This window comes from Sus scrofa, chromosome 2, assembly GCF_054392235.1.
Source record: "Sus scrofa isolate SSC_HxYL_T2T_F1_AM1 chromosome 2, Sscrofa_HxYL_maternal_Yorkshire_Landrace_v2.0, whole genome shotgun sequence".
NCBI lineage: Eukaryota > Metazoa > Chordata > Mammalia > Artiodactyla > Suidae > Sus > Sus scrofa.
Genome location: NC_139384.1, coordinates 23553222 through 23575025, shown reverse-complemented (window position 1 = coordinate 23575025; position 21804 = coordinate 23553222). Strand labels below are relative to the sequence as shown.

At 39.3% G+C, this 21804-nt stretch overlaps 1 protein-coding gene across 24 annotated transcripts in view; it reads right to left on the bottom strand.

Moving 5' to 3' along the window:
- LRRC4C (leucine rich repeat containing 4C) overlaps window positions 1–21349 on the bottom strand; it is a 1222625-nt gene extending 1201276 nt beyond the window's left edge. For 21 of the 24 annotated variants that reach the window (XM_085011418.1, XM_021085261.2, XM_085011406.1 and 18 more), the window contains exon 1: window positions 20599–21349. The gene's annotated coding sequence lies outside the window, so the exon portion shown is untranslated. The remainder of the gene's footprint in view (window positions 1–20598) is intronic. The other 3 variants (XM_085011411.1, XM_085011421.1, XM_085011425.1) reach the window with 1 other exon arrangement.
- Between the last annotated feature and the right edge of the window lie 455 nt (window positions 21350–21804).

Here is a 21804-nt window from a genome sequence, read left to right as displayed (position 1 = left end):
TTTCCTGATTTAATAGTGGTTAAGTATATAACAAGAGGCAAGCACTCAACCAGCTGTTCTGTGTAGATTATTTAAAATGACTATGTATCTAAGTCTTATGTTCCTCAGAAATTTATGCTATAAGATGATGTTTTATCCTCACATGTTCACATGAGATTCACATGAGTATTTGCCAATAAATATATTTCCATTCATAATACAATTATTATGTAGGTCATCATTTCCCAGATGAGTTTCATAGAGCACTAGTAATTTGCTAAATGTTAACAGATGTTTCCTAAAAACAGTGTTCCATAGTCAGATGGATTTTAAAAACACTGAATTAAATAGAATTAAACATGGTTGCTTAATACAAGCCTTTGTCTTCAGATATTAATTTTTATATATCTTTGTAAAATAAAAATAGCATAAATAAAAACAGCGTGAAATGTGTTCCCAAGACAAAAGACCTAGGAACAGTTCCTTCTTCAAATACATGGTAATATCATGCTTTTTGAAAACATAATAGATGCATCTCATGACAACTCTGTATAGTGGACATAGCCTCCTTAAACGAAGCCAAGAGAAGCAGAAGCATGTTATTTATCCCAATATTTGTTATAATTAATTTAGCCACCTGGTTTTCTTGTTGCTTGGACAGGCATTTAGAACAAAACTGGAGTTTCTAGCAAGACTAAGGATGACCGGGGAAGAAAATTAATGTCGAAGAGGATAGACGTCCTGAGCTTAATTTGAGGCCTTGGGAATCCCTGCCTCCCTACCAGACCCTAGCATTTGCCCTAGAAGGTAAGGCTGTAACACATCTAAAGTAACACTACTCATATTCTGAAGCAATCACTCCCACCCCACCCCCAAATTAAAAATACATGTATTCTTACAACTTGTTGGTTTCTCATGCAACTAATCCCAATACCGTACTCTCAGATCTCTTTTATGGAGAAGCAGACCCACCCATGGAGAAACGGCTTGAACCAACGAATCCGTGCTTGCGCAGGTTCCACAGTGGCAGTAACATCTATGAACTTGGGCAGAAAAAGCAGAGAACCTTTTACAGAAATAAGTCGCCAGCTTCCATGGCCTGATGTTACGCGGCAATCGTTTAAGTGGCCATGATCATCAGCAAGAGTCGATTTTACCACACTGTTCTCTACTCCCAGAAGCAAAGCCTGTTACATTCAGCTTCTAAATTCCCTTCTTCCAAGTCATCTCTCCTTGCAGATCAGGGCATACCTTTAAATGGTCTATCATCAATGTTTCCTGTGAGCTGAATGGAAAACCGCTCATCCTTCAAGGATCCCCAAAACTAGGGCTCCTAACCTTCTGAAATGAAGTTTCAATATATTTAAGAAAGGGAAAGAAACCTGGCCAGTTTTCCTGTAATGGATTTTAGTTTTATAATCAAATAAATTTGATAAATCTCAAAAATCAGATACATGCATGACTAAATGAAAGGTACCATACCATCTGCAAAGATTGGAGGTAAGTGTCTCCATAAGGACCTAAGATACTCAATCATCTTCAGTCTTCCAACAGAAAAGACACCCTTCCCGAATGTAACAAAATGGGGCAACTTGTCAGCACTAGCTGAGCTTCCAGAAAAGGACATTAGTAGAGACTGGATGTTATCAGACCTGACACAAACTCTTGCCACCAACCCATCCTGACTTAACTCCTTTCTGCCATTATAATAAAAATGTTCAAAGGAAGGTCATCCATTGCTGACAACATAAGTTTCAAACTAATAAGTTCTCCAGTCTAGTTTGAAACTAATATTTACCTTTTCCAATATAATCCCCCCAATTTTGCTTTCTTTCCAACAAGACATTGTCTCTTTCCATGTTTCTGTCTCTCCATATCTTTGTCTCTCTGTGTCTCATCTCTCTGCCTCTCTTTTTTTACACACACATTTCTAGGAACTGTCCCCTGCACCAGGGATTTAAGGGGAATGAGGGGAGAGGGGGGGATATACTTCATATCATCACAGATCCTACATACATTTGTCAACTCACCTCTGAACTTTGTTGACAGTCCTAACCTTTATTCCCTTAGAATGACTTTTGCCTTTATCTAATGTCTATTTATTTGTTAAAAATCTCTTCATTCATGCCACCATTTCTTCTTTTTCTTTCTATCTTTTTTTTTAACTGAAGCCCATGGGTTCTTTGTGCCAGAGAGCATGTGGGACTTGGGGATGAAAGGTAATAATATGGTATGGGTCTCAGAGGAGCTCATAACCTTGAAACAAAGTAAAGGAACTGGATGAAGAAAGAAAGAGAACAACAATTCTCAGGCAAATAACATTAGCAGGCGCTGCACATGCTACGTAGATTCATTTTACTCTTTGGCCTTCGTATCAACACAATTCATTTATTAAATAATTAAATGGGGATTTATAGTTAATCTATTATACTTCAGCAGTGACTGGACCCTAAGTGAAGAAAGTTCCTGCTCCCATAGATCTTACATTCTCATGGTACAGACAGGCCAAATGCAGGGCAATTGGGAGATTAATAAAACGAACAATTAATAAAACAAACAATTAATAAAGCAATACGAATTCTCAAAAACAAACAAATATCTGAGATGGAAGATAATACAAAGACTAGAGCTGTGTGGGGAGTCTTCATTTAATTAACTAGGTGGGGAAAACTTCTCTGAGGAGGTGATGAATTGAGATCTAACGCTGACATAGGAACAACGAGGAGACTATCAAGGTAAATGGCACGCAGGGACTCTCAGAATACTAACAAGGCTTTGTGAGGAAAGCGAGAATGTCACGGGATGAAGTGGAGAAAATCAAGTACATTTCAAATCAATTAACATAACCACTCGAGGCCTTTTAAATTCTAGCTCGGACTCACCGTTTCCAACCCTAGCACCAACTTTTCACAGAATCTTTCTAGACACCCAGGTCTACTTTTTCTCACTACTTCTTCATTCATGTACTTAATATACAGTTGACAACATTTATTTAATATAGTTGGAGCAACATGGTTTGAACTGAATGGATCCCCTTATAGGTGTATCTTTCTCCCTAAATATGTACTACCCAGCTCATGGTTGGTTGAATCTGTGGATACAGAGGGCCAGCTATAAAGTTATACATGGATTCTCAACTATACAAGAGTCAGTGCCCCAACCCCCGTGTTGTTCAAGGGTCAACTGTACGTAGTTGGCCCTCCATGTCCATGGGTTCTGCATCTGTAAATTCAACCAACTATGGACCAAAAACATTTTTTAAAAATTCCAGAAAGTTCCAAAAAGCAAAACTTGAACTTTTCCCTTTACTGTCAACTACTTACATAGCATTTCCTTTGTATTTACAACTATTTTATAACATTTACATCATGTTATGTATTATCGGTTATCCAGCAATGATTTAAAGTATACAGGAGGATGTGCATAGTTTAAAAGCAAATACTATGCCATATTATACAAGGCACTCAAGCATCCAAAGATTTTGGTATGGAGGGGGTGTCCTGGAAACAATTACCCAAGGATGGTGAGGGAGGACTGACTGACTATATGTCAAATAAAACCTGAGGACCGTAGGTAAAGACCCTGATTTCATTCTAAATGCAAAGAGATGCATTAAATGATTGGAGTTTTTAATTTTTTTCTGTTAAAGCAAGTGATGGATACTTTGGAAAAAAATCTTTCTTTTTACTCTACAGAGAAAGGATTAAAGGAAATAAGAGTGAAAGGGGGAAGAAACATTACTGACATGATGTAAACTAACAAGGATGTAAGCCAGTGATGATAAAGAAAGCAACTGATTCCAGATATATTTTAGAGGTCTAATTTATGATCTCCTCCCCATTTTTATTTTTTTCCTTTCTCATCATTAAGACAACTATGTAAAATTTCCATCAGAATTCAAATGACAGCTACCTGGCAAGCAGCACCCTACACATAAAACCTGCGGACTAAGAAACATTACTAAATCAAAGATGCTACCTAATGGGGGGTTAGCTAATGATGATACTTAGATACTAAATGAATCATAAACAGCCAGTCTTCTCAGAGGCAAAGATGGGAACAGAACAGCTCTCTCTCCTGTTTCCAAGACTATTTAATAGGCATGACTAGAGAAACACAACTTTGGAGCTACATGGGGAATTGAGACTCATGTCAGCTGTATTCACTGTTGAATGTTCTCAGGGTATCTGCATGTGTTGAGAAGAGTCAAGCATCTTGGATGGATGGAGGCTCAAACTCCTCCCCTTTCCAGCTCTTACATTTTGTTTGTGTTGGTCTTACAGACTGAGGTGGAAGGTAGAAGCAGAGTGGAAGGCAAGGTGGCTGAGACAGAAACAGAGAGAGAGAGAACTCTGGAGATGAGGCATATGGGTTTCCTCCTATGAGGACCGTCTGGGCCCCTGAGCCATTGCTAACCACTGTGGACGTGGCTTATCGGCCACCCCAAAGTTATTTTCAACCTTCTTTTTCCTTCCCAGCTCTCACATGCTCTTCCCAATGTCCAATCCAGGTAGGGATGGCCACCTGCACTTTGTCCTCAATCAGAGACTTAAACTCGGGGCCTTCTTTTCCTTCTGGCTAAAAAGGAGGTAACTGTAGCTGACGTGTATCGTGTCCTTTCTTTATTCTTTCTGCCTTCAATGTAGAACAGAGAAGAAGAACTGCAGCAATCGTCTGGCAACAAAATGATAAAGGCTAACAGAATCCCTGGTCTTTTAAGTCATGGACCCATGGCCCATAATTTCTGGACTGCTTGTTAAGTGGTGAATTTGAACTCCAATTAATTTAGGCTTCTGGAGTCAGATTATTGTTATTTGCAGCCAAGAGTTATAGCAGCTGGTCCAAACATCTTCTGCCTTTGGAAGTAAAACCACTTAGGAAAGTTGGAAAATAAAAAGAACTCTTGATGCCACCACAATGAGTATCTCACTATACTGCTATTTGGTCTTTCAAGTTTATGTATGCTTGCATATTTTCTTTATATAGCTGTTATCATACAAAGCCTTCCAAGCTATAAGTTTTAATAGCTGCCTTACACCCCTGCATAATTATTTTACCCATACATTTTTGTTTGGCATGTAGGTTGATGGCTTTTTTTACATTATAAACAATTTATGAGCATATTTGTGCACACCACATTTTTCATATTTCCTTAGATAGATTTCCAGAAAGGGATCAAGGCAAATGAACGATTCTATGACCTGTAATACATAAAGTCAAATTGCTTTCTAAAAGGGTTACAGTAATATACACTGCTACCAACAATGGCTATATCCATTTATTTACTTTTTTTTTCTACACTGAGTATTAACATGAAAAAATGGCTACTTTCATGAAAATAAGAATATTTTAAAAGGGGTGATTTTAATTCAAGACACTCTTGGACATTGTTCTCTCTCTTTGCTGCCTCTTTCTTGCTAGTAAATGAACCATTAGACTCCTATAGTGTATAATCTGAAAGCCAATCTATCTTTCAAATGCTACCTAACAATTACACTACCTTATATAGACAGAATCTTCTGTATTGAAGAAACTGCAATACAGGAATGATCTCTATTCAATGAGGGAAGAAAGCTAATTTCAGAAAGTGCAAATGACTCACCCTAGGTTGTAGAGCAAAAAAAGGAAAGAACTTACATTTCTGACTTCAAGTCAAGGGCTCTTTTGAGCGTGACATAACCGCTTTTTCGCTTCAACATTGGTGCTAAGCAAACCCCACAATTCCAACCCTGACTTAGATGACCGATCCAAAAATAAATTAACAAAGGCCTGGTAGAAACCAATTAGTGGAAAGAAGCAAATTTAACAGAGTGAGTCTGTATTTTATATTACCTTTTCCTTTGTTCTCTGAGTATATATTATGGGCACTTTTAACTATGATGTGAAGCACAGCATAGAAGAACAAGGGAAACCACAAAGCAGAGTCTGTTATGAGCAGGGCAAAAGCAAATTTTATAGATAAGAGATAATTTTAAAAACCCTAATGGTATAGAATGTTTATCAAAAGAGGCAGGCCCATATCTATAGAGCATGGTCGCTTCAAAGAGAAAAAAAGTAGTAATAATGGGTAAAACCAGTGTCTCCTGGGTCATCCAGTAGGACAGCTATGGAGGCAGGATCACTGTTAAGTCAAGTTGAAGATGAGCACTCTGGATGATCTGCTGGATGCTGGTGTCAGTGAATGTTTACCAGTTGGTGTGCATTTACCAGAAGGTTTTTGGAAAAAAGATATTGGTTACATAAGCTTGAACACAAAATCAAGTTAAGGTAATAAGATTTTCGAGGCAAAAAAAAAATTAAGTCTAGTAATAGAAAGAAGAAAATAAAATCAGGACATATAATTGACATGGGGCAATGGGTCTAACTTAACTTCCATCCTTTACCCCTTAGATCTAGCAGGAAACTACACCTCAGGACTAACAGAAAGTAAAGTTTAACATGTGACCTTTGGCTCACCATATCTCTTTTTTCACATGTTCCAAGAAGATGCTCACAAAGAAAACACTGCACATCTCCCAAGAAAAACTCATGAGGAGTTAAGAGGAAAACTTCTTCTCCCAAGACTTATTCTCCTGACATCTTAATTCTGAGTCAGCTGCACCATAAAAGCAAATCAGGACCCAAGCCACTACACAATGGACATTCTGAAGCAAGCTGGATGCCCTCATGAGACAGGTGGTTCTCAACATCTAGAGAACAATTTCTTTCTTTCTTCCTACACTTGCAATGGAGTAGAGAAGAATTCCAACTATTAGTTAGTTAAGGGCAGGGCTAAGGTTAAAGGGGAGTGACAGGGGGACAAAAACCATAGTGGAAAAGAAAAACAAAAGGAGATGAAAGATGAAATAGAGGCAACAAGGCTGGCCTCCTAGTCCTCTTTGGAGCTAGGATGTATGGGACAATGAGAAGGTCCTGGAAGTGGACCACTCATGTTTGAATTCTGAGTTTTCCATCTATAGTATGATGGTGAATACATCACTGAGTCTTTTAATCCTCAGTATTTCCATCTGTAAAATGGAAAAAATTATACCTTTCTCAAGAGGTTACTGAAAATTAAATATAATCATATAAATATAAAGCACACAAATTACTATTTTTATAATATGGTCAAAGAGGATATTTTTTCCAAATAAAGAGGGTATTTTCTTTCTTCAAATAAACATCTGAGCAGGAAGAAAGCATCTACCAAGTGTGAGTATGAATAACTCTGTATGTGTGTGTAAAACTTAATACCCTAGATATTTTGGGAAAATTAACTTCTTTTCTTTATTAAAACTGCTCAAAATGAAGATGACATTACTTCTACTGAGTTTGGTGTCTAGCACATTGTAGGTTCTTAATATTTATTTGTTGAACACATAAGACTCAAAAATACCATTAAAAATGAAGCTGAATGAATGTCAAGCAGCTAATTTGTGAGGTCTGGAATTTTTACATAAGCAGTTTCATCTTTACTGTGCAGGTGACCCTTTTTCAAGAAAACACAGAAAAACAACAATGTGGGAAACTCACAAATCCATTCCTATCCCCAATTTCAATCTTAGGGAATGAATAATGCTTGTGTCACAGGTAAGCCTGTGCCATGTACCAGTTAACTATGACTGTGCAATAAACCATCCCAAGACACAAAGACTTAAAGATTTCTTGTCTCCTTGTCTCTTAACCATTCTCCCTATTGGATGGGCAGTTCATTTGCACCTTTCACTTTAATTCACTCATGCGCCTATGTTTAGCTAGAGAATAGGCTGAACTGGAAAGCCCAAGGTGGCCTTATTCACATGTCCAGCAGCTGGAGATGGCTTTCAATGGCATGGTAGGAGGAGAACAGACGGAGAACGGCAGGTCGCTTTTCCTCTCTGTGGCCTCCCTGAGGTTAGATGGGCTGCCGGTCACGGTGGCCTCAGGACAGCTCTCCAAGGAAGGAAAATGAAGCCACAGGTTTCCTAAGACCTATCCTTGTAGACACACAATGACATTCCTTCCACGTTTGGGCAAAACAAGTCAAAAAGCCGTCTGGATTCGAAGAGTGAGAAAACAGACTCCAATTCTTTCTGGGAGTTACTTGGCAAAAACACCAACACGCCAGGATACATGGAATTTGTGGTAATCTTTTTCTTTTCAATACAGAGAATCAGTGTCAATTGTGGCCCTTTGCTACCAAGAAGGCCCCAAGTACATTTTCTCTAGACTCTATGCACAAAAACTATTTTAAATTTATCAAGTTATGAGGTACAAAGTAAAATGCAAAGGAATTCTGAAGCCAAAAATTACAACTAAAGCAAAAATGATATTAAACACCTGATCAGAGCCCAGAAATGAGTTTCGAAGTAGAGACAATTTTAAAATAAAAAAACAGACATGTAGAGTAGACCATCATGTTAATTAGGCTGATCTGATCCTAGAAGCCATAATTTTTGCATAAATTTGCTATGAATGTGACTGTTTGGTAAACTGTAAGTTCCTTTGAAACAGGATCTGCGTTTTCTCAAATGCCAACAATTATTAAGCGTCTTAATAATTGCAAAATACTTAAGTTCTCTAAGCCTCAGTTTCCTCTTGTGTAAGTTAAACCTAAGAGTAATATTACTCGCTTAGGTTTATACTAAGAAGTGAACAGAATCTAAGTTTATCTCTGCTGACACAGGATCAATTTTCAGTAACTGGTAGAAATAAATGAGATCTGTAACTAGCCATTGCCTGGTTTCCAATCCTAAATCCTACTAAGCCCTACTTCGAAACTGTTAACACCCCAGGAAAATAATAAACTTCATTATTTAAACTGTGGATTTTTCTTTGAGCTCTAAAAGGGTGAGGTTATAGAAACCTAAGAAAGATAGTAGGTAATTTGCCTTTTATTTTTCTTCCCAAAATCGGTTTATTGGGAGAATTTGGGAAGCAAGCGCCCTGAGAATACTTGAAGAAGGACTTCTATGAAAATCTTAGCAGATAAAAGTACTGTGACTGACAAGCTTCCAAGGTGATGATACCCACTGAAGAAAGTGCTCAGGATGGTAGGATATCCTCAAAGCATATAGTAGAATTTAACTAAAGTAGTGCTACAATCAACAGTAAGCTTCCAATTGTCATATAACATTCTGATGCAGGAAAAACATCAAGTAGTTTTCTTGGAACCATAAAACAATGAACAGCCATTGATCACTTTCTCCTGTGAGAGAGAGAGAGAAGCTGAGCAATCCCTATGTACACACAAACCCATGTTGTGCAAATGTTTGTATGTGCCATGCTAACGTTAGCAACTTTTCCAGCTACAGAGGGATGTGTGGTTGTGTGTGTGTGTTAATGTGTACACACCTGCACGTGTGTTTGCAGTGTGTGTGATTAACATCTTTTATGCCTACTTGCAGTTTTGTCTTCTCTTCATATCAGCCTTGCTTCCTGAATAGTCTTTTTTTCGATGTTACTCCTTCACTAATTGAGCAAATGTGATAATTTGTAATGGGTCTCCAACTCATTAGTGTAATTTAGTCAGGTTCTACTATATTTCGCCAGACACACCAACCAGGCTGCCGCTCACATCTGTTTTTAGAGCTGTATTTCATAAGCATCCGCAACATTTCTGCTTTAAAATTGAGAAATGATTGCCCCTTAATCAGCTATTTGTTATCCTGAGCTACATAAATATATGCAGTGTCAACCACAAATAACCTTAGGATAGAACATAGCAACAATTAACATTTGCATAGAGCTTTAAAGTTTACAAAGCTTTTTTTGTAAGAATGTCTAACTATCTAAACAAAATCCCAGTTATTCCCCTGTGAGGGAAAGTATGACATATTTTTTAAATAACTTATAAGGCAGAATACCATAATACTTCCAAAAATAGTTATTGAGTCAGCCAGGCCTCTGCCATGGGATCTTGGCCATTTATTTAACCTCTCTGCGGTTAAAACTTCCTACCTTTAACATCTATATAATATCTACCTCATATTATTGGAAAGCTTGAATTTTTCATAATGAATACAAAGTTGTAGACACATAGTAAATGCTAAATGAATGCTAGGTGTTAACATGAATTTTGCAGATAGGAACACTGTCCTTACTTAAAGATGTTTACATCAAATAAGAGAGACATGAGAGAGTTGTTAAGTATATAACTAGGGATGCAGGCTGGGAAGACATGGAGTTACTAAGAAAGGCAGTGTTGCTGCTCCTTACTGCTAGCCAGAAGGCTGGTGAGATGAGCATTAAAGCTCAATATCACAAGGCAGGAGCTAGCAGAGGCAAGGCCTCTAAGCTGAAGCCCTTCAACTTAAAACCACGTAAGTGTACGAAATCGAGATTAGAACAAAGAGTGCAAATTTGAAAGCAATCAAAGGTGTTACCAGAGAAGAAGGTGGGCCCAAGACAGATACTGTAAACCTAGAGCAGAGGATGATGCTGAAGGTATTTAAAAAAAAAAAAAAGAAAAGAAAAGAAAAACACAGAGAGAAGGAAGCCGGAAATCAGGAAGTCCTAGCAAGATGACAGTCTGAATAAATGTCAGAGACAGGAGTTGCCTGACAGACATTTTTTTGCGTCTTCCATGGCTTCTACTTGGTAGGAAGGCAAGGGGAAAAGAGGACAGGAAGAGGGAAAGAGTTCCTTATATTCTGGTCCCTGAAATCACTAACCACTGGAGAGGTGGTACAAGTGAGTAAAATAGATACTGAGGAGGATGAGGTTCTGGAACCATACTCAGCCCCAGCCAGGAAGCGGAAATTAGCCCTTTTTCTGCTTCTGAATCTCATAGTTTTGTTCTCATCAGGGGATGCAGTTAAGGTGTTATTTGAACAGAAGCCTAGCAGGTGACTCTGGACTGCACATCCCCCTCCCACTCTGAGACGGAGAGTAATGACTAAAGAATCAACTTGATTGACTGGCTCCGTCTTGATGGGCAAAAACCCCTGGTGCTTCTTCAAGTAAATGACATGGTCAGCATTAGAGCTGACCATCTTCAAAGAATCTCTCTTTTGATTCTCCTGGGTTCTTACCTTGGATCCAGTTCCTAGACCAAGAAAAACATGACAACACGTGAAAGTACCTGGCAAATTTCTAAAGGTATCACGGAGCCATCATCCATCTGACTTGAGAGAAAGCGAAACTGCCACCTACTTACAGCAGAAAAAGTGTCTCTAACCTCCAAGAACCCCAAATTAAAGAAATGGGCTGCAGACTGGAAGGTCACAAAGCAGTCTTTCTAGCAACTCTTCATGGTTGTGTTAAGTGCCGTTCCATTCTGAGCTGGCAGCTCGTAGACATGCCTCCCTCTAGAACATACCATTAGAGAGGCTTGGACCATCTGTCTGCCCGACAGACCATCTGTAGAAAGCACTAGCTTCCCTTCCAGAAAATAGAAAAAGGGACATATTCAGATCTTGAAGAGGAAGAGAAAGTGAGGACACTAGATAGGTGAGTGTTCATACCTTTGCTTCCAAGCTTTCTTTATGGCAACTGTTGGTAAAAAAAGGAAAGGAGTCTAGGAGAACTGTTTAAGGTAGAAAATGTCATAGCAAGACAGAAAACAATGTTCAGCCAAAAGAGCACAGCAAAATTCAAAAACAGAAAACATTGCACATGGCTTTAAATGCTGGGCAGGTAAAGTCCAGAATGGGAGGAATCAAGGTACCCAGGCTCTGAGCCGAAAGCACCTAGACAGACACCACACACTGCAGGTAAATGACTCATTTCCTAGGGCAAATTATGAGTTGTCTGAGGCTCAATTTTCTCATCTGTATCCCAAAAATAATGATATTCCCTTTTCACAACAGTGATGTTCCCAGCATATCACCTGGAATAGCGTGGTGTTCAGCTCATGATAACTATTGTGTGAATTTTGTGATTTTTTTTCCCAAGGCCTTCCACAGGGCCCATTTCACACCTTTACTCTTACCCAACAAGTGTGGGATTGAAGAAAAACAATCATATTGTGTACAACTTTGTTTTCTACACTATGACTGTAATATCACAGTAAACTTAGTAGGTGTTCAATAAACACATGTTGAATTAATGGCACCACAGAAATGACCACATATGCAAAGGATATGTTATCCACAAGAGCATTCACTGCGAACTCTGATTTACTTATGCAAAAGGGATCTTGTTCTCGATCCATGAGGCAGTTCTTAGAGTCATGAGTAGAAATATATATCGATATGCAGATCAATAGATATTTACACACACACACATATATATACATGAATTATTCCCCCTAATCAAATAAGTCTTGGGAGAAAAACACACAGTGAATAGGCAGAACAGAATTCCATTTAGTCCAAGCTTGGAAAAAAGTGCACCAGTGGCTACAGTGATGGGAGAGATGAAAATCAAACTGGATGTGGTTGCCAAGAAGGGGGGGAGTAGAAGGGACTGGGAACTTGGGGTAAATGGATACAAACCATAGCCTTTGGAATGGATAAGCAATGGGATCCTGCTGTATAGCATTGGGAACTATGTCTGGTCACTTGTGATGGAGCATAAGAATGTGAGAAAAAAGAATGTATACATATATGTGTGGCAGGGTCACCTTGCTGTGCAGCAGAAAATTGACAGAACACTGTAAATCAGCTCTCATGGAAAAAATAAAAATCATTATTAAAAAAAAGAAGAAGAAAATCAAACTGGAAGTGGCCAAGGCATATCCAAAAGAGTCACAGGAGTAAAGCAACACAGGTCAAGGAAGAGAAAAGAGTTAAAGGAAATTGCGTGGACCAGAGGAACACAGAAGAACTCAGCCATTTGTGCGCAGGACAGACTCCAGTTCATGGAAATGCAGTCAGGAGACACTCAGGAGTGTCTCCTGCATGCATATATGCTCTTACTCTGGGCAGTGGAATCATAAAATGTTTCAAGTGTGATCATAGTCCGGGTTTCTAGGCAGATGAAAGATCCTGAGCAAAAGTTACATATAAACGTGGCTTTCCTTTTGAAGAAGGGCTAGTGGAGTTTTATCCTTGTGTGTATTCACGTGCATGCGGTATGTTTACTGTCACTATAAATAGTGAATGTCTCCAACAGGAAAAAATTAGCAAATCCATCCATTCTTTGTGTTACTAATCATTGCTTATTTTCAGGTTTTCAGGAAAGAGTTTGCCTAAAGCGATTATTCAAAATGCTTGCACTTCACACTTTCCTACTCTGTTATCCAAACATTTGTCTTAATTTGTATGGACAACTTTTCTTTACTGAAACACTTCTTCTATACTGAGCATCCAGGAATACAAGGTCAAAGGTCTGCATTCAAATCATACTTTTCAAAAAAAGTACACCGTGAACCGTTGTGTGTTTACTTGGCCCTTCCTTTGTGACTTGCTATCTATAACACGAAAAATCAAAAGCACCCGCACAAGGGATTTAAATCTCCCATACTGGAACAGGTTATCAGCAAACACTTAAAAATGCTGATTTTATTTATTTATTTATTTATTTTGCTCATATATATTTTAAAAAGGAATAGCTAGCATACCAGAAACTGAAAAAAAAAAATTACTGAAATATCTACATGCACTATAAAAGCTAGAGAAAATTCTACAGGGATGACAGAAAGGTAGAGTTAAAATTTTCTTTTTTCTTTGTCAGTATAAAGTCAAAGGAATATTGTTGCCTCTCCTTTTTTTCAGGAACGCTTTCAAAATGTGACCCTTTCTCCCATTTACAGCCAAGCACTGAGCTATATATTCCCAAGCTCACAGCGTTTTAGGATCTGAATTTAAAAAGAATTCCTCAGCTTGTGAAATTCTGACTTGGTCCTCCTTGTTTCTCTAGTCACCTTGAATGTTCTGCACCAAATCATCCCTTTTCCATCAACATGTTCCCCACTGATATCACTGTTGCTGAAAGATCATTTTCCTCCTCTTTTTCATACTTTTATGGCCAGACATAGATATTCACCTTTCTGTTCATTGATGTGAGGGGCAATTTGTATAACCCCAGCACCGTGGAGTACGAGAAGTTTGCAGGCAAACTGAGGTTGCAAAACTACTATCATAATCAATACTACTAGTATTACTATAAGTAAATAAACCTAAGACTTGTTATTAGGAGATATCTTTTATTGAGTGTCAACTAAATTCCCAACCCCTATTCTAGGTCCTTCATAAGGATTATTTTTCTTCTTCTTTTTTACAATAACCCTGCAAGGTAAGATAAGGAAGTATGGCTACAAAAGTAATCTGCACAAAGTTATAGAACTAATGAATAAACATATTAAGAGATATTTCTCATAATGTACATTCTGTAAACAGAGCCCAAATGCTACTTACCGCTTATTTACTTATTTGCTTCCCCACGGCACATGGAGTTCCCAGGCCAGGGATCAGATCTGAGCTGCAGTTGTGACCCATGCCACAGCAGCAGCAATGCCAGATCTTTAACCCACTGTGCCAGGCCAGGGATCGAATCTGTGTCCTGGCGCTGCTTAGTATTTATGTTGCAGAGGAGACCTTCATTTCTTTAGTTTGTTCCTTGTCGTGTAACTATAGCACTTTTATAGCACTGTCACTACTCGATATGCCATCAAACATGCCAGTAAGATTTTGGAAATGGTCGAAGTGTAATGGAGAGAAACCGCAAGCTACACCTGCTTTCAGAGGTCACAGGAAGGTGGCCCTGAGGATGTGCTTTATCAGGGACCCACTAGTTCAGTGGGCTGGCCCCTTAGAAGTCCCTTAGAGACATTGAGACTACATCTTCCCACTGACAGAGTGAATCTTGTTATGGAACAAGATTATTTGATTGGCATTTAGAGAAAGCTTACTCTGGAGTGGTTATATTCAAGGATTTATGTGAAGCAGCATCAGGTTTGCAATGTAGACAACAACAAAACATGGTATAGAAGAATATACATGGACTTTAATGGGAACAGGTATTTTGAGCAAAGAAATGAATCACTTTTTGCTTTATCGGTAATATAAAAATAATTTTTATAAATTTTTTGAGAAGTAGAAGAAAAAAATCTAACCTACTTATTAGCACAGTGCCCAGCATATTGAATATATTTGTTGACTATATGACAGAATTCATTCTAATTTATTGTATTCTCTCAATGTGTGCTGGCAACATAATCTGCAGTATATCGCACAGGAAATTTTCCTAGTTCCGTGCAGTACTCTAACCATGAATCCTGGCACTTGAGGCTATGGTAGAGGCCAGTGAACTTGGTTTGTTGTTTTGACCAACTGACATTCCTCTTTTCTTTCCCACTCTATGAGATTTGGATTGTAAGGAATGGGGCCTTAAAATGCAGGAAGCAAGCATGTTGTCTTCTTTCTCAGCAAGCCATAAAATAGACTTCACCCATTCACTGTAAGGATAGAAAGAACCCACAACCAAAGGACAAAACCCTGCTCCCTTCATCAACAGGGAAAGGCTGACTTTGCAGAACAGAAATACCTGGGTCAAGTGGTACCAGCCGTGCAGAGTTAGCAAAGCAGAATTGGACTCCTCATGGACAGCTCAGCTCAGCTACATTAATAGGAACAAGGATTTTTACATCTTTTGCAATATGTTCTTGAACTAAATAAAGGTCATACACAATGACACAGCCCCAGATAGGTCAGAACCTGGCAGAAGCAGCTTAATTCTGTTTAACTATCAAGTTCAAATTTTAGGAGGTAGCTTTGAAGACTGCAGAATACCCCGTCCAAATGCAGGAACTGCAGCAAAGAGACAAGAGCAGAAGAGTCCTCTCCATTCCCCACAGCAATGAGGGCAGTGCTTGCACCTGGTAGGGGTTTAATAAATATTCATCCTTTCATTGACTGTGAACAAATCAAGATGTTAGATAAAGAGCAGCGTTAACACTGCTTGATGACATCTGAGTTGTGTTTCTGCAACCACATACGGATGTGTGCACATGATTCTTGCTACTTACATTCAGTATCATTTCAGAAGTTGTAAGCATAAGTGAGGTGACATCTGGAAAGGGCACTTTGGTTGCTCTGGGAAAGGATCTGATGAAACTGTGGTATATGAAATGAGCTAATTTACAGAAATCTAGCTTTCTCTCTCCAGTTCTACTTAGCTCTCAGATTACATTGGGGGTTTTTACCCACTTGCATCAGTTACATAAGTACACTGAATTAGCATGGGCTGTCTAATTCTTAAGTCAGACAGAGAGGAAAGGGACTATGCCTATCTATCCATCCATCCATCCATCCATCTATCTATAGACTACCTATGGAGTTCCAATTTCATGTCAAGGGTTTTACCAAGGACTATATATACAAGCATTTATTCCTTCATCACAAATGCCCTCTGAATGACTGACTGTCCCCTATTTTACAGATTAGGTAGCTGAGGCCCTAAGAGATTAGGTATCAAACCCCAAATCTGTCCAACTCCAAAGCCAGTTCTCATCACTACCACATTCTCCTGCCATCATTATTCCAACTCGGCCATTTAATCCAGGTCTATCTGTTCCCCCAGATGTAATTCAGTGTGACAATCATGACCAATGCTGTTACTACAAATAAATATCCTACTGATACAACTTCCAAGTTCAAACTCAAATTCTAGTCAATAGTGTCCTGGTGCAGAAGAGTTTTCTGAAACCCACAAACGTTGTAAGCATCTGTGTATTCCCAAAGAAAAGATGAGACTTTTGATTTTTCATGACTCTAAAATTATACCTCCTCCAGATTTGTCAATTACATGCAAAGACCTACATGTACATATGCACATGTATATACACACACACACAAACCCACAAGTAACTAACACTATACCACAGAAATTACTGAGAAGAGGCATGGTCAACACACATGAGAAACACCCAAACTATGCAATTTTCATTACCATCATGAGGAAAAGACCAGTTCTTTAGCGATTTAAAATTTTATTGGTGACACTATTTTGTAGAGTCTGAACCATATATGAAGTTATCACTAATATACTACCTTACGTTTCCATAGCAATGTACAATTACAAATAATTTTTATTTTGCAATATTTCATCATAATCCTCCTAACACTATGAGTTATGAACGTTTTTTGCCAAGCTACATAGTAGGAAATCGGGGTTCTGAGATTTTAAGTGACTTACCATTAAGTAGCAATATCAATGCTTGATTGACACTTTGTGTCTCAATCCAGGGTATCTTTTCCCTTCTCCAGATTCTGACTCCAGCCTTTACCCTTCCCCACCCTCCATTTTAACTGTGGATCACTGAGTCCCAAAGGTCAATACAGATAATTGGGTGAATTGCTTTAGTCAATTGCAAAGCCCCTGTCTCATTTGCACTTCAATGACTCTATCTTTTCTTTTGTAATTTATTGGGGGATGCTGAGAGGTGGTTTTAAATGATGAAAACAATACAAGAACACACACCTGTATCTGTCAACAGGGAATGCATCTCCTTCATCCCAGGAGTCAGCATCTTCTGCTGTAGGCTGATGTCTCAGCTATCAGCATTAGCCCCAATCTCAGCATAGGAGCTCACACACAGCTCCAGGCCCTTGTAATGACTCAGCAATCAAAACTTCAGGTTTCATTGGTGGGGTCCTCACCCACCAGGAGGGCCTGAGCTCCAAGTGCTCCTTTTTGTTCTTCAACTTACTGGGTGATCTTTCAGCCTTCCTTTAAAGGTTCTCAGTATCTGGTTTTCCAGCTGTCAGCTCCGTTTGTTACAGAAGGAAAGAGCCATTCATGTGTTAAGTGCCCTGGGTCTTAAAAACACAGAAGCACTCTGGAGAATGTTGGGCCTGGTTGGCTCACTTGAGCAAAGACCCACAGAAAGGCTGGCCAACTGACTGGAATTAAATAGAGAAGGAATTGGAATTCCTTTTATTCTCCCCCAAGTAAAATCAAGGCAACCCTTTACCAATTCACTCTTTTAAAAATATAACCCTGCATCTATTTCCTCTAGGGAATTTCAGCTTTTTCTTTGGCAACTCCGACATGTTACTTCAACTGAGATGGAAAGCCTCCTTCCTTTTCCTTTCTTTTCTGATCTCACTAAGCAAGAAAAACCAACCCTGTCAAACTGTGAAACACTCTCTATTACAAAACAAAGCTGAAAAGACAGAAGAAAGCCATAGGTTTGGAGCCCATTCTGATGGGAAACTGTTTACCATTGCTCTGACCTGAGTTGATACTAAAGATACAAAGTTACAGCTGCTCAAGTACCAGCAGAAACCCTGGAGGTAGCAGGGAGCTGCTCTGCTTATTGCATGAGCTGGAATCAGAAAAGCCTGAGTTGGCATGTACCCCACTTCTATTATTAGCCTAAAATAAGTGATAATGCAAGGGTTGCTATGGCTAGAAGATTCACTCATTACAATGATTAAATCACAAATACACAAAAGCCAAGATGCTATTCTTCTTATTTTTTTAAAGATGGTGTTAGGAAAAATCTATGCAATTAATTTTTACCAACACCCCAAGTCTAAATATACCCACACTGGGTGAGAATGTGAATGGGAGGAAGAACAGTCAAAATGAAATACTCTCAATAAAAAGAGGCACTACTTTGCCAACTTCTAGAACGGCATTTTTGGAGGGCTTCTCTTTCTGCAGAACAGCCCTAACACAAAACACAGGATGTAAAATACTGGCCTCTGTACCTGGTACTGGTTATGTCGAGGGCTGCAAGGTAATGAAGAGCTGACCAGTCTAAAGAACGGTGATTGTCCAGGCAGAGTCTGGGCAACCTCCAATTCCCTGACATGACCCAGTGGCCCCCAGAGCATCAGGGCTCTGCTCTCTCCACAGAACAGTAAACTCCTGTTGATATATTACACTCGCCTTCAGCATTCATGAGTCCCAGGTTGTTTGCTCCAGAAGGAAAACAAAATTTTAGTGGGGATTTCTCCTACCTTCAAGTCATTTTAAAATGATAAAAGCTCCACTCTTGATAAGGGAAATGTAACTGGCATCTATGAGTAAACAGAAGAAAATCTCCAGAGTAGAAATAGTTGACAAAAAAGACATCATAAATTACACTGACAGGAAAGCATTTACCCCTAGGTGGTTTTTGTTTTTTTTGTGTGTTTTGTTTTTTTTTTTTTTTTTACCAAGAGGATAGTGTGGAGTAGGTATCAGTTACAGGATGGAGAGGGGAGGGATCCTTTAACAGCTGCACTCTTTTAACTGTTTCATGAATATCATTAAGCAAAAACATCAAATAGATGGCAAGGATAGCCCATGGCAATACCAGAGTCTCATCTCATCTCTAAGTTTTTTGTTTTTTTCTTTTTAGTTCGGGATTTTCAAAAAAACCCTTTTAGGAAAAAGAAATAATATTAATGACTTGAAAATGATCTTTGACATCTCTCAACTTAGATGCTCTTATAAATCTTTGACCCCGTCAACTGTCTCTGAATAAATCTCTCACATTAAAATTCACAGCATTTCTCTATACACAGATGTGAGAAGAAACACTTATGCGTGCTGCCTCTGCCTGGTTAATGTACCTGTCCTCTCTTCCATGAATCTGTTCACAGTAAGAGTTGGAGTTGACTAGCATTCCATAAAATATCACTATCCCTTTTAGAATAAACCATTCATGTGCTTTGACTAAAGCTCTTTTGCTTCCACTTGGGGTCCTGGCATTTTAGACATTTATTTATGAGTGATTCTGATTTCTTGGGAGAAGCTAAGTGATGCCAATGCAGAGATAAAAATACTCACAGATAGAGGAACACAGATGCTATCACAATGAAAAGGTATTTTGCTTTAATTAAATAACCTCAGAATGGAAACAGGCACTACTTACAGTTCACTTTGAAGGAAAGGGAAAGAAAAAAGAAAAGAAAAAAGAGAAAAGCATAGCTAACCCAAGGAAACACAGAAAGGGACTGAGTTAGGCAAGATGTTTGACTAAAGTCACCTGAATTCCTGATGCCTGTCTGCTTGCTTTCACAGCCAAGAGTCGACAATTAAGGGCAATTTGCAGCCACATTCCCTTCTCTAGAGACCGTGCAGGGTAAAGGGGGTATGTATTCCAAAATGAGAGACACTGGCCTTAATCAGGGGACACTGCACCCAGAAAGGTTAATGAGATGCAAGAGCAACAGAATCAGTGCAAAAAAGAAACATTCAAAATACTAAACAATTTCCACTTTGTTTTCATCTGCTCCAATTAAGAGCTCTTGAAACAGCTTTTCTGTATTCCACACATTCGCTACTCTCCAGAGCCAATTTAACTATTCAAAAAATAATAAGTGCTATGGTGGGGGGGGGGAAGTCTACTATTAAGTTATCATAAAAGTCAGGATTGCACCCCCAAGCCCTACCCTCCGTCTCTCAGCAGATATGCTTTTGCCTGTAACTCAGAGCCTCTGCCAGTAGCTTTACCGATTTTTTCCCTCAAATTTAAAGAGTATTTCAAGGAAGGAGAAGCCTAAAATCAATTTTTGCAGATTTCATAAATGCAGAATCCACAGTGAAAAGATTAGATAAATAAAAGGTATAAAAATGGGAGGAAGGATGGGGGGATGATTATACAAATGGAAATAATCTCCTTGGCATGAAAATAGCCCCTAAATGCCACACACAGAGTTCTTCTGAACATTACAGTCTCTAAAAATGCGCTTCTAAACTGCCTATGGATTTCCGAAAACAAACAGGAAAACACAAACATTGCAGGAAAGCAAGGACCAGGATCTAAGTAGTCCTGTGACTTACCTTCTTTATGGATCCTCAAAGTTCACCACGAAAATTTAAAATCCTCTAGTTTATCTTGGACTACTCTATTTTCTTCTTTTAAGTCACACAGGAGAAACATAATCAGTTTTCAAAGGTTCCATTGATCTGATCTTCTAGCACCAGCAAAAAAACGTGTCCAAGAGACTCAGCCAAAAAGTAAGCCAAAAACTCATCAAAGGCAAAAAGAAGAACAAGGGGGAATGGGGAGGGAAGGGGGCGGTGAAAGCTGGGGGGCTTCGGAGCCCAAGTAGCGGGAGAATATTTTCAGGCTGTTGGAATCTATACTACAATATACCTGCTTAGGTTATCACACAAACACACATATCCTCTCGGACCCTCACACGTTCTTTCACGCAAAAGCAGGCACCCACACTCACAGACACGCACACGCACACACTCACACAAACCCGTGTGATGAAACTGTCAGTAGGAACCTCCAATAGCCGCTGTGTGCTGCAGATGGTACCGCTCACTGTTACCTTCCCAGATTGGTGTAGGATCAAAAGAACATCCAAAAATCACAGGGGCCCCCAGGACCAGGTACATTCCGGATCCCTCTCCCCCAGGCAGATTCATCAAGCCGGGAGCGGGTCAGTCAGCAGAGGTGTCTGCTTGCAGGGTGCCCCCGGATTACGGCAAGGTTATTCATTTTGATGTGCTCCATCCCCCACCCCCAACCCTCGGCAGCCTGCATTTAGATGATTGCCAGAGCCGTGTCTGTCCCTGCTCTACTGCATTTTGCTCAGCCCTCTGATGCTGCAAGTGAGACACGGTGGAGGCAAGAATACTAATAAGGTGGTTAGCTACAGTTTCTTCAAGGCAGTCGGCACGCAGTACAGTAAATGTGTACTTCCCAGTGATCTGTGTGTGTGCCTGCGTATCTGCAGGGACGGCAGTGAATCCATCTCCGGCCAGAAGGCAAGATGGTTTGTATCCTGCCTGGGAGGACTACATCATCGGAATTATCACTGTCCGGCAATGACATTGTCTGTGGCAGTATTATGTTTGGGATAAAAAAAAGGGGGGTGGGTGGGTAATGGTTTAGAAGCCTAGAGCTGGCATTTGAACAAGAGAGAAAGAGGGAAAAAAAATGTCCAGGGAGACAAATTAGCTTTATAAATAAGCTCCAAGGAGACCAAGGCAAAATTTTAACATGCTGCTGCCCTGGCTGTTAAATGGAAATAC